Source organism: Meleagris gallopavo, chromosome 5 (genome assembly GCF_905368555.1).
Source record: "Meleagris gallopavo chromosome 5, MGAL_WU_HG_1.1, whole genome shotgun sequence".
Classification (NCBI taxonomy): domain Eukaryota; kingdom Metazoa; phylum Chordata; class Aves; order Galliformes; family Phasianidae; genus Meleagris; species Meleagris gallopavo.
The window spans coordinates 35,356,542-35,370,332 of NC_139408.1; the positions used below are offsets into that span (position 1 = coordinate 35,356,542).

Below are 13,791 nucleotides of genomic sequence, written 5' to 3' on the forward strand. Positions count from 1 at the left end.
TACTACTGAAAACAATCTAAAGAAAGGATAAAATTCAAATAATGTGTAAATGATATTTTTAATGTATACATAGTCCCAAGCACTAGGTACAGTGCTATTAAAAGTCTGTCTATAGGCTGCATAATGCACCTGGAAAATGGGTGTTAAATAGGTTGAGTGTTGTTCCATTTAAAAACTGTTTTGTTCACTCTTCTACTGAGCCCAGACAGCCTCTTGCTACTTGCATCCCTTTATTTCTTATTTTCTTTTTCTCTGCAGCAAATGCCACTGCAAATAAAATCTATACCATGATATCTCCCTGTCCTTCTCACTTTTCATAACCTTTACTTGTTATATGGAAAGGTTTCACAGACAGAGTACAAAGCCAGAATTTACCCAAGTGACTTCCACTTTTGGACATAATGAAACCAGTGACATGCTGGGATGAAGCATCTAGTTCCCATGAAGTTCAGAGAAAGCAGAACTTCTAAAGTAGGAAGTATTTCTGAAAATTTTTACTTGTCTGATTTGCCATAAAGGCCTCTGCAACAGTCCTAATGCTGGCTTTGGCATTTGCTGGCTAGATTACAGATGGAAGTCATAACCTCCTTGCTCTTCCATTGGTTAAATACATGTTTACCTATTTTGTGCTTATAACTGCAAGATCCCTTCCCTCATTGTGTCTGTGTTCCCACCAGTATGACCAATAGACTGACCAGCTCTGGATTTTTCAATATACTTCAATGAAACTGTTCACATAAGTGAAAATATTCACAAGTCCAGAGACTGACCTTAAAAAAAAGTTCTAAATAACTTCACATGCCAAGATACATCACGAAAATGCACAGAATGGCTGCATTTTAAAACAAAATACAACACATAACTATATCATTACTATTTTGTCAGAGTATCTATTTAACTATAGATTACTAAACAAAATATTCAACTTGAGAAAAACAGGACACATGCAAAACAGTAAAGGAAGAAAAAAATACTGAGTAGGATTTTCAACATTTCTTCACCTGAAGAGTGGTTAGGGGAAAATTTTCCACTATATTCAGAAGGTTGATTTCAGAGCCATTAATCCTCTGACTCACAAGTCAATATAAGGTCAGTGGTATTTTCATGTATGCACACTAACAATTATATTATAACAAAGATAAAAGAAAATTCCCACTGGGACAGGATAATAAAAACCGGAAAAGAAATGTGAGTAATAGAGGAAGAAAAAAAATGAAGAGAGCTAACTTTAAAATGCAACATTGTTTTAGATTATCACAACACAGGTGTTACAAGAGGGGAAAAAATGTTAAAAATAACTAGGATAATTTTTATGCAAACACAGGAGCTTTCATACTAGTCCTCTATCCCAACTTAATTTCTTCTTTTTCTTTTTCTTTTTTTTTTCCAATTGCACTTAGAATTAAAATAATTTCTCACTAAAATAAATAACTACTGTGAAACCCTATGTATGAAACCCCATTGTTCTTCTTCAAGCAAAAATTCCCAGTGACTTAAGTAGAAATTGCTTTTGATTACCTTACTTTGTATTCCAAATTGCTGTAAATGGAGCAGCAGGAAACTATTTGAGGCAGAGTTCAAAAGCAGTCCTTCTATAACCCACTCTTCCTAATGCATTGCATGTATGGAGAAATGGCCATACTAAACTGTAGCTTGTTCATCAAATATAAAACATCTCTGAAGTTCGGAGTCTTCAAATGTCTTCTTGATTTCTGTAATTCTATGTAAGTCTATGAGGAATGGATGCAGAGAACATTTTACTTTACCTGTAGTTAATTCAGCCTCATTAGTTACCAAGTTCACAAATGTTAAACAATTGAGTCTTTAATGAAAGGAAAAAAAAAAAAAAGGAAAAAAAAAGAAAAAAAAGTGGCAATGGCTTATGGAAAATTATTTGTGATCTCTTTATTTTTCTGAATTTTGACCAAAACGACAGCAATGTATCCACACTGTTTAACTAGATCCTGCTTTGGCTTTCTGAGCAGACTGGAAAACTTTTCTTTTTAAAGGCTCATGTCTAGTATGTCTTACATTTCCTATCACACTAGTACACACTGGATGAAAAGCTGATGACAGATATTAACATGTACTTCTTCTGGCTTAAATCGAGTCACCAATTCACCTAGAATCACTTTCTTCAGACTGAAGAGCTGAATCTAATAGTTTCTTATCTGTTCATGAGGCTCATATGTGCTGTTGGACATCCTAGACAGTCATCAATAATGTCAATAATGTGTTGCCTATTTTGAGGTAAATGACTCTTTAATTCAAAAGGTATGATTAAGTATCAAATAAAAGCAGAGAAAAATTAAGAAATTCCCATTTTCCCAGAAAGCTGTGCTACTAAATTTTATAACTATGCTTTGTGCCAAAGAGATATGTCGTACTATATACACACTAGTAGAACAAAGTCTGAGATATATATGAACTACATAGCACTTTACCCTTCCTGAGTGACTTCCCTGTCTGAGGTTCTATCTTTAGATCTTAGATGTTTCATAAATCAGAAAGAGGATGATTAATCACTGACATTATCTATTTCAAGAAGGATTATGAGAAGCTCTTTCCATCCTATAACAGTCTGACTAGTTAACCATAGTACTTTGTAACTCTAAAGTTATGGGCAATCTTGTTCCAGAAAGAGAGCTTAAGGCCATAATCTTGTGAAATTCTGGTATATTCCTTCACAAATCTTTGTGCTTTTGTTAGCCCCCATCATCTCCAGTTCACTTAATTATGCTACATATACCTGCTCTCCAATGAGCACTGTTCTTTACTACCTCCTGCTTCCTTCACCTTCTGTGAAATTACCACAGTGCTGCCCTTCACAAATTTTGAAGTAGACTGTCCTACACATACACATCAGTGGTTGACATTATAGCTTAAAGATTTCATATGCAACTCAGTGGGATGAAAAGTCTCAGATAGCTGCACGAGCACATCTTTTCACTGTGGCATTCAATTGGGAAATAGATGCATGCAGAGAAAACATCCACCTGGACACTTAAAACTAGCAAAGAACCCAAGAGGGTAACTAATGTTTAAATATTTTAAATTAGGGAATTTACTATTATTCAGAGACCACTACAGTTCTGTTGTCACAGTAACAAGTAACAGCAATACCACTGCTGAACCAAATAACATTTGCAGTTTCTCAGCACTGTATTCAACAGAATATATCTGAACATTTTCCATTTGCTAGCACACAAAAGAAGCATGTTAACTTAAATGAGAAATAGGGACACAAGATTACACTCGCATCTGATATTTGATATGAAACTAACACAGTGGGAAAGTCTTGTAATTTTTGAAATACAATACCGAAATTATTATAAGTGTACTATAGTTCCATACAAAAGCATATTCTTAAATATTCTGCAATTTAAGGCAATTCAATATTAACCAAACATCAGAACTCTGGTCATTCATTCGCAAATTTTATTTTTGTTTTTCTGTCTGTTTTGTAATTCAGAATCACTCGACAGGTTACTATGAGAAGCTTTTGTTGCTGTTGTTGTCTTTTTCCAGCTAATCCAACACCTTCAAAAAGATTTCAATTAATGGTTCTTTAGGAACAGAAGAAAATTCTTACGTTAGAGAACCTACAGGGGTGGCCATTTTAAGATAGACAAAATACTTATTCTCATAAATTTTAAAACGTCATTTAGTCTGTCTTTAAAGACCAAAAAAAAAAAAAAAAAAAAAAAAAGGAGTTAACTTCCTGCTACATCTATCACTTATTGCATGGAAAAGTAGTAAGAATGCTAAGGAACAAGAATCCCATTCTAAAGGCAGTAAGGTGCTGATTTAATTAATCACTCTTTGTGTCACTTTATTTTGACTGCTTGCTATGAATACATATCTCAGAGGAGTATGTTCATAAAACACTTTCCAGCAGCATGTGAAAAGTCTTCTGAAATGGATATGTGCTTGTTAAATATTTAGATAAAACTTGCTCCAGCCAACAACACTGTTTTAACATCAATGTGGATGCATGTCACTGACAGAGCACCACATAGCTCCACCTCCTTGCCACTGAAATCTCCCCAAATCTTGTCAATCCAAGGTGAAAATTATGTCCCAAGACATCAGTAATCACTACAGTCATCTCAGGTAGACATAGACTAACAGCCCAGAAAAGAAACCAACAGATGTAGAGTGGCCACAGCTACTGGATGGGACCAGTTCAGCCCAAACCCCACTTCAGCTACATCTGAAGTTTCCTGCTGACTGGAGCTAGGTTTACAGACACCTTTTAGGCAATTCACACCCACATCAATTCTTCCTAGTGGCCAAATATGAAAGGAGAAATATTATTTTGAATATTCCCTAGGTGAATTCCCTGCTCATTTTTAGCAACTGTATTTCAGTTCCTTTCAATGTTACTTAATCACAATAAATTAGAACATGCTAGAGAATATATTTAAGATGAATTGCCATGTTTTGGCCCATGCAGATCTGAAGGGTTCTATTATGACCTTGCCTCAGCAGCACTCTTCTAGGATACACACCATACTTCAGCAAGATGTAATTTTCTTTTTTATCACCTTCCCCTCCCAAGTCACCAGCTCGGTGTTAAAAACACCTCGTATCAGTTGGCAAGAAAGAATATGTGCTGTGCAGCCACCTCAGCAATACTGAAGTTGCATCCAGTGCTGCTGTAACAACAGCCATGAACAGGGCAAAGAGCAGTCAACCAATCTAACATTTACACAGATATATACAAGAGGAAAGTTTTGCATGATATGGTTTCCTATCACATTGAATTAGCATGAGATTTCAGTCTTGCCCTTCAGTCTTTCAAGGTCAATTTCAGTTGATGTGTTCAAACTGGACTCTTGCAAAGAACAGTTTAACTATCACATTCAGTACTTGCTAAGTAGCTCAGTCCAACTACTCAAGAGTTAAAACTAAAGTTCCAATCATACAGAAAAAAAAAAGTCCAAAGTCCATTGTTAGCAGGGAGAGGCAAGCACAAACAGCATGCTAAATAGGACATGCAAAAAGACTTCCATCACGTAAACAGGGATAATTATAGGGTTACAGTACATTCCCACAAAGTAGCAAGCAAATTTGAAAAGTCAGATTGCTAACAAGGACAACTGCTGAGAGAAGACCTCACTTTCGTGCTAGAACAGGAAGGTAGTCAAGGACAGAACAGACATGTCAACTGACTTTTAAAAAGAGCACAAAAAAACATGCAGCAGTACTGTAAAGACAAAAAGATGGAGCTAAGCAAATTTTAGTCTATTTTTAAAATTAGACTGTCACCAGAACTGCTAAATGCTGTATTTCTGGCCCTGTTTTCCAAGATCCTATGGCAGTAACCATGAGGAACAACTTTTTGACGCTCTATTAATTACTTTAAAACATGTACCAGGCTCATCAGGTAGTCCCGCCTCTCTCCGTAGGTCTCTTTTTTCTGCTTCTTTCTATTAGAGAAGCCTTTCTAACTCTCCACCATTAGTTGTTAAACTAGCAACAAGAGAGAGATGATTTCAAAGTCAAGTGCCAGAATGCAGGCAAAGAACAAAGGCATAACTGTAAAGACAGAAGATGTCATAAAGACATTAATTAATTAAAAGAGTGAAGAAAAGAGGTAGGAAGAAATGCTGCAGCTTGCTTCAAAACAATAAGTGGGAGAGGAAATGCTGTATATTTGTAAGTATTTTGATAGGCTTATTCTCTGTATAGCTATGCAGTGTTGTAACTCTTAATACAGTAACACAGAAAAGGGAAGTATGGGATGTAATTGCTTGGGCAGAGTTGTGAGGTATGCAGGCATACGTGAGATCTTGCACACAGACCAGAACAAACATGAACCACTTACTGTTGATTTGATAAAGTAATACAGCATATTTTGCAGTGTGCGCCAGCCAGCTGCCAACTCACTGTTAAACTGAATGCGCCTACAGTCTCTACTGAGTGGTCTTCCTGCCCCACACAGCGTCAGAACTGTTCATTACTGGCACTTCCAGAGAATAAAGGAGATCTCTGTGATTAGAGAGCACAAAATGATCTTGTTAATAAGTTTAAGCATTTCTAGTTCACTCCTAATGAGAACATCTAGGTGCCCACGACGTGATTAAGGGTTTTATACGAATAAGCCAGAAGAGCCTCTGCCTTCTCCCTCGTTTCACATTAGAATCCTAGCTTGATTATTAGTGGTGCTCCCTGGAGTTTACAAAGAATTCACAAGTTTGGAAGAAGGCCAGCAATACTGATCACACTACTTAGGCGGGAAATTACACAGGTCTCTCTTTGCAACTTCCAGTTCTTCACAGGGAAGTCTCCTTTGAAAAAGTCATTAGGAAAATAGAATCACTGGTGCAGCTAGTATAACATGGCAATCTATTTCCAGTAAAGTTACATAGACATACCAACTGTTTAATGCCAATATTAAGCATGGAACAATACTATTTCCTCTTGGAAAATGTGGGCATATCCACACATAAGCAAGTAATGGCAAGGCACCAGAATTTGCCAACCATGTGCCTACAGGCCTGTGTTGTTGAGGAGGCTCCTAGGCCAAGTCAGGGGTGGTCTGATAACTTCAACTGTTTGTACTCTGACAACCGTGGTTTGTTCTGAGAGGCAGTGTTGGACTAAAACTCAGAGCTGAGAGTTTGCCCTTGCTGAGGGAAAGTGGGAATGAGAAACCTGAAGGGAAAGTTTGTAACCAAAGCCCCAGTGTTCTCCCATGCAGCGCAAGCGTAAGCTTACTCCTGCTTCTGACATCACGCAATTCTCCAGCTGTGCTCAGGCAAGAATATTACCTTCAATCACTTTTCAATGAGTATTCTCATTAGTGCTTATGGTCTTACGAACAGCTGTGAAGGCAAGTGGATTAGTATGGAAAGCATTATGAAAGGACAGCAATTTTAAAGCATTTCCATTTAAAACTGACCTCCTGTAAGGAGGAGAATGGAGCAGATGATCAACCCAAGAGATTCTACGATTTATGTTTTCATTGCCAGTTTTTCTCAAGTTTACACAGCCATTCAAGTGTGTTGGAGTAAAAAAGAAAGAAAATGGCATTAAGCCCGTTTGTCTTAGTCCTCTTACTGAGCAAGAGAACATCTTAATACACTAGTAAAGTTTCACTCTTTTTGCTTCATCAGAATAAAACATCTATCCATAGCTCAGGATATTTATACACTATACTCCAAAAGTAACCTGAAAAAAAACTTTTCACGCTATCTCAAAAATTGTGCCAACTCTCTTCACAGCCAGAATTCAAAATACTACATGAGGTATTTAGTGTCTAAGAGTAAAATATATGTACATTAAACAACAGTCTAAAGCCCCCAGAAGACTGTCCCTTGTCCATCAGACCAAAATGTATCTCCTGCAGCCTGGATCATTAGCTGTTTTTGCCTTTGTAAGTCATCTTTTTTTTTTAATCTTTTTTTTCTTTCTTTCTTTCTTTTTTTTTTTTTTTTCTTTTTTTTTTTTTTAAGATATTTGCAATGATTTAAAAATAATCCACATCAGTTATGTGGATTTTTTTTTTTTTAATTAGTTTAGTTAGTTTATGGATGGAGTCCAAAACTTGTCTCACTGCCTCTAAAGTTTGATTCTCATCACATAGCACAGTAAAAATAAATCACGATTTGCATTTCTCAACAGTCTTCAAATAACTACATGGAGTAAAGCCAAATCCAGCCTCTTCATTGAAACAACTTTCATTTTCACATATCAAGATTGCTTCCCGTTCATGTGAAAAATAATTTCTGTCTTCTGATTTCCACCTGGCCCACCATATTACTTATTGCCAGCCACATTTTCTCTCCAGTAGTTCATGTACTAAGTGCTTTGAGTCAGCACGTTCAACCGCAACAGAAAACTTTGATAGGATTTCCTTCAACCTCCACATGGTTTAGGCACGTATTCATCTCATGACTCAGGGTGCTTATCTGTCAAACGAAACTCCCTCTGGGATGTGAAGCACCATCATCTCATCACTTCTCCTTTTCCTCTGAAAAAACAAACAAACATTCAGCACACTTCTGAGCGTAGGTCCTTCCCATCCCCTACCCATCCCTGGCCAGAGGCAAGCTCCAGAAAACATGAAGAACATAGGCAGGATTGTTCTCAGCTTCTACCCTGTGCTTATTATATTGGCAAAGTTTGAAACCATTTGCTTCTGAAATTGTTCTTTTAAACACTGTATTTCCAGAATATCAGCAAAATTGCAACGTCACTCTTCATGATAAGTTACTACCTCCCATTTTAGCATGCTTTTTTTCAGAAAACTCATCACCATATTCTCCTATTTATCTGATAGAGCATTAGACAATCAGTCCTTAAAAATAAAATGTGTTTTCAAAATGGAAAGTTCATTTTTCTAGCTTTATTTTTTGACTGTACTCTCAGGTGTTTGTGTGTTGGGTTTTTTTGGTATGTTGTTGTTGTTGTTTTACAACATAGGGGAGCCCCTCCAGATCAGTGTGAGGGAGATAAAAAGAAATTGGTCCTAGAGACATTTTAAAAGAGCTGCCTATGGTTGAGCTACAGAATTCAACACAGAAAAGAAACAAAGAATAGATTAATTTGTGCCTGAAGAATTTGTGTTTCTTTTCTGTAAAACAAACCAGATGAGGGATACCCACACTTACTCATAAGGTAAGTAAATATAAGACAGAGAGGTCACCTGCATACAAATGTTAAATTGTGCGCCTATTCTGAGATAGTAAATGCAACATTCCAATGTAGTTATTCCCATGCAGGCAGCAGAACAGAACAAGAGTAGAAAGGGGTGTGTGAATTCACAGTGGATTGCATTGGCTTAGACATTTTCACAAAAACCTCAGTGCTTTACCTGACATTGCTTCTCTGGTACCAAGATGTGCAGACCATAACTTCCATAAGAGATTCATAAGGTGTAGGAATCCTAAACAAGCACTGTTCTGTGTTTGTTCTATCTTTGACAACCTCTTCTCATCTGTATACTTCCCTTTTTAAAAAGCTACCCACCAAATGTCATTTCAGAAGAATACCAGGTACAGGGGCGATGGCTGTATTTGTTAAATCACAGAGTAAATATTCCCTTGTAAACAGTTAGCTTTATTAGTCAACAGAGTAGCTTGGTTATCTTTACTAAGATTGCTGGTCAAAGGAAAGAAAGAAGTGAAAGAAGCTGTCAGGAAGAAGGCATAAGCAGATAATGGGGACAAAGAGGGACAGGAATAGAGATGAAGAGATGTACTGTAGATATGGAAGCAGAGAAGTCTGAACTACATAGGAAGCTCAGGATAAACCTTGTGAGAGCAGTAAGAAAGGAAGTTTCTATACGTGCATAGAATTGCACCTGTTAATCTACACAATGCAAACCCACAGGAAGTGACTCAGTAGTCAGAGCCTGACACACAAAAGAAAGCATCCTATATTCCAGGAAAAGGTATTTGGCTTATGTGTGGACATAATGTTTTTGTTCGAGTCTCAAACCATAACTCCATTTAGCTGTGTTTTTCATAAGTAGCAGTTGCCCAATACTAACTCACTTTTTTTAAACTCAATCTATCAGAGTAGGAAGAACAAGCTCTGAGGAGTACTGCAGTACTTTGTCTTCACTTCCATGAAGAACCGGAGTCAGAGTGCTCTTAGCACAAAATCCAGTCCAGTTTCTCCATATGTCTTTATTCACTATATGGCATTAATTAAAAATAAAGAAAAAAATCGCCTATTCAGTGTTCTAGGCCAGGCATATGAATGAAGACTATACTTCTCCCAGTGGGAGTAGGTAGTGTCACATAACCTTTTTCTCTTCATTGACAGAATAGCATCATAATATAGCGCTGTCATATTTGTAAAAATGAAATTTTCAAATATAAAAATCCCAAGGACAAAAAGAAGCATTTGCGCACCATGCCTACTGAAACCCACTAAACTCACACTGCAGACCATTTCAGGATTTCAGTGCCGAATTCTCTTTGTTTCCTTGAAAAGTTGAAATAGCTCCTCATTATCAAGGTTACTTCAACGTCAGACTGGCTACCATATTCACTTGCAGACAGGATGCACGATAACTAGAATTTTCCTCCAACCAGCCACTGCCCTCTTACCTCAGAGCCCCTGAATGCATGGAAGTCTTTGTCTGGGAACTGGGTGGACCCAAGGCATGTAAGCAACAGCAGCTAGCAGAAGGCCACCTTTATACTACCCTGCTCCTAGTGCCACTAGGCAGAGCTCTAGCTTGTAGTCATGACGGTTCTGTAGTAAAAGGCTTTTTCACTGATTCAGCAGAAACTTAAGGTCAAAACATACCAATCATACCATATTCAGTTGAATTTTCTCTCTAAAAAGAGAGCATGCAGGCTCTGTGAAGCTTTGTATACTGTAGACAATTGGAGATTCCTGTAAACTTTGAATGAGTTGTGTATTGAGTTGGTGTTAGTACTAAGGACAACTACTAATCACTGCTCTTGTAAGACGTGCAGAATGTCAGGAGAATATAAAGAAGTGTTGTGCTCAGGAAGTGTATGATGTGACTAATAGAGGATGACAAGGGGTGTGGTTATCATAAGATATTCACCTCCTTCTGTGCCTTTGTGAGATGTGGAAAAATAAGTGTCCTCCTCATCTCTTAGTCTCCCAGGAACACAATAATCCACTCAGAACTAAACTTCCAGAAGTTATCATACTGCTCTCATTAAAAGGCTCTTGGGGCAGTTTCTCAGAAGTGAATTTTCTGAATAACGGTTTCAGCAAAGCAATTCTGGACACAGAACTCAGCTGACTTCATAGTAAATATTTTTTGAGAAAGATAAGTAAATTCTTGAAAATAACTATTTCAAGTAACCCTAGATGTGTTTGGTATTGGAATCCAAGTTCCACAAGTAGGATGGGTCATCCTACCTCTGACTCTCTCAGGGGACAGTTCAAGTCCCAGACTCTCACCCTTGGTGTGAAGTCTCAAGGCAGGTAGGAATAAATGTGCAGCTGAGAAGCCAGTGGACATCTGCATCTAAAAGTATTTTTTCTGGGTGCAAGAGGAAAATGTCATACTTCTCCAAAGAAATGAAAGGAAGTGTAAAGTGGGGAGAAGAACACTACAAGAATTTGAATGAGGTCATGAAAGTATTGGTCAAAAAAGAAGTTTAATCAAAAGATGAAGGGCTAGTAGAGAGAGCGAGAAAGGAAATAAATGGAAATGAACAAATTGGGTCTGATAATAAAGAAGGGGGTGGGAGTAGAAAGAAACAAGGAAACAGAAAAAAAGAATGAGAGAGAAACAGAATAAATAGTTGGAAGAAAAACAGAAAAAGAAGTAGATGAAGAGTTTTCCCTGTGACTTTTTTCTCTCTTGTACATCTCCCAGAATATCTCACATTTAAATTAATGGACTTAATTAATTGGACTATTTCCCAATGGGAAACAGCTATTAAAAAAAATAAATGTGTAGGGTACAGTACCCAACAGTCACCATCAGTTCCAGTCCCCACACCCCATTAACGACCCTTTATTTCCACTATATATTCACCATGTAGACTACAGTCTGAATAGATCTACACCTGTATGCATTTCAGAGCATAAAGTACAGCTCATCTCTTCAGGACAATAAAGCCAACAAATTCACCTATTCCCATCACTCCCTGTGGATATCACACTAGGATTCTGCAGAATAAATCAGTTTGTATTCTTACTGCAAAATCAATAGTGTGTGAGAAAGCTAGTAAGCAGTTGGTGGCAATAGTCAACTTCTTCTCCATCTCTTTTTCCTTCTATCTTGTGAGGAAGTCATTCTCTTCACCACCATCACCACCCATATTTTCACATCCATGTTAAAAACAACAACAAAACAGAAGCATCTGTATAACATACCCTGCTACTGCCAAAAATCTCATACACAGTTGCTGAAGGCTGACTGAATGTGGCAGTGATCAGTGAGATTGTAACATTGTCCTCAATATCAATAACTAACTTCAAAATTCATAATTGTTGTCAAGTTGTGCTCAGGTGACTGCATTAAGATAGACGAAGGGTTACTTTTGGGTCAGAACATTGTGCTAAAACCACCGCCAGTAGCACCCCAGCACTTTCTTTCATAAAGTGCTTATTAGCAAAGCAGTACAGAAAAAGATCAAGTAACCACAGACTGAGGATAACTTCCACATTGTTTCTCCAATACCAACTGATCTACATCCACTGGAGCAGAAACCAGGCAGGAGCAATATTGGAACCATATCCACCACAAGAGATTAATCACTGGGTACAATGAGATTTCTGAATGTTCCTCAGACTGAGATCAGCCCAAAGATAAGGGCACAGAGTCAGCCTCTAGGAAATTCAGTGACAAAGAAGCCATGAACAAACATATGTTAAATGCTTGGGAGACATGCACATTCACACTGAAAGCATGAGGAATTTAATTTGCAAGAGCAAAATACAACAAATGCACTTGTTTAAAAACTAAATAAGAAATCTTCTTTCCCTACTTTTTTAATATAATGACTACCACAGGGCATTTTTATCAGACTCAGGATCTGTGTTTAGTACACCTATAAATAAATAATGAAAACATCAGTTAAGGAAAATCAACTCAATGCCAGGAGTAGGCTGAAATAGAAATGCTCTAGTGATAGAAAACCTACTTACAGAACTGCCCTTGGGATACTGGTTGATCACATATTCAGATATCTAAACACAATATGACACTATCATATTATCTGCAAACTCTTGCTGGCACAATGGACTCATTACACATGTCCTAACTACCTGATCAGATTGTAGTCCTTCAATAAAATATGGTATGGCACAGATATTCACCTGTGTAGAGATGCACAGCTTTCAGAATTACTCCATGCAACAATTATTTATTTATTTATTTATTTATTTTACAGGATTGGACTTAGCTGACCATTTGAAAACTGTGATGTGTACTTTAGCTTGAAAGTCAGGTGATTTTCTTTTTTGAACTCTTCTTTAACCAAACAGTTGACTCATCTTGAAAATGGAATGCATGGCAGTGGAGGGATATAACATTCAGATAACACACAAGCTTCCTATTATATTTCTATATGTGCACTACAAGCAGCACAACAGATTGAGTTTGGCTCACCGTGGTGCTGATTCTTCTGGATAGAATTTCTTTTGTCCAATATTGTGCAGCCTTGGACTCTGTTTTTTGCTGTAGATAAGAATTCATTAAACCTTCCACATAAATTGATTATTTAGCATCTAGTAGTGTTGAGGTCACGTTGCAATCTTTTCTTCTGCAGGGTTATTGACAGACTAACTTGGCTTTTTTTAATCTTAAAGTTCTGCACTCCCCCTTTGAAACTGGCTAGCTGATCTAAGTACACTCATAATAGAAAACCAGGACAATTCTGGCAAACTAAGATGTAAATTCGTGAAGAACATCTCTCTGTAGTTTCTAAGACACTGTTAGAGATAGCTGTTTTCTTACATGTATTACAGAGTTAGGGTCCTGGTAATCTATATTATATATATTCTCATATAAATAATCCAATCTTCTCAAGAAGTGATTTGTAAAGAGGATCTAATTTTTGACAGTAACAGGATAGCTTCTACTATCTTGAGAAATGAGATCATGCATTTTTAAAAAGCATTGCCAAAACCTGCTCTCAGGCACACTAGGCCTGAAATGAAAGTTATGTGCCTTGTCCACATCTTGTAATTGATAGAGAAGTGAACTAGAATTGTGAGAGAGCAAGGAAAGCATGGAGAGCAAGAAAAAAGTTACAAAGAGAGATGCAATAAATAAATAAATAAACCCTGCAGTTTCAAATAGTAAACACAGAGGGTGGCAACTCAGCTCCACTGAAGCTG

At 37.2% G+C, this 13,791-nt stretch overlaps 1 long non-coding RNA gene across 3 annotated transcripts in view; it reads right to left on the minus strand.

Annotated features, from left to right (window-relative positions):
• Window positions 1-13,791, minus strand: part of LOC116216679 (uncharacterized) — a 148,195-nt gene that overhangs the window by 22,852 nt on the left and 111,552 nt on the right. For all 3 annotated transcript variants that reach the window (XR_014883625.1, XR_014883624.1, XR_014883623.1), the window contains 2 exons: window positions 5,831-7,978; window positions 1,519-1,730 (listed from right to left, as the gene is read on the minus strand). This is a non-coding gene — a long non-coding RNA (uncharacterized LOC116216679). The remainder of the gene's footprint in view (window positions 1-1,518; window positions 1,731-5,830; window positions 7,979-13,791) is intronic.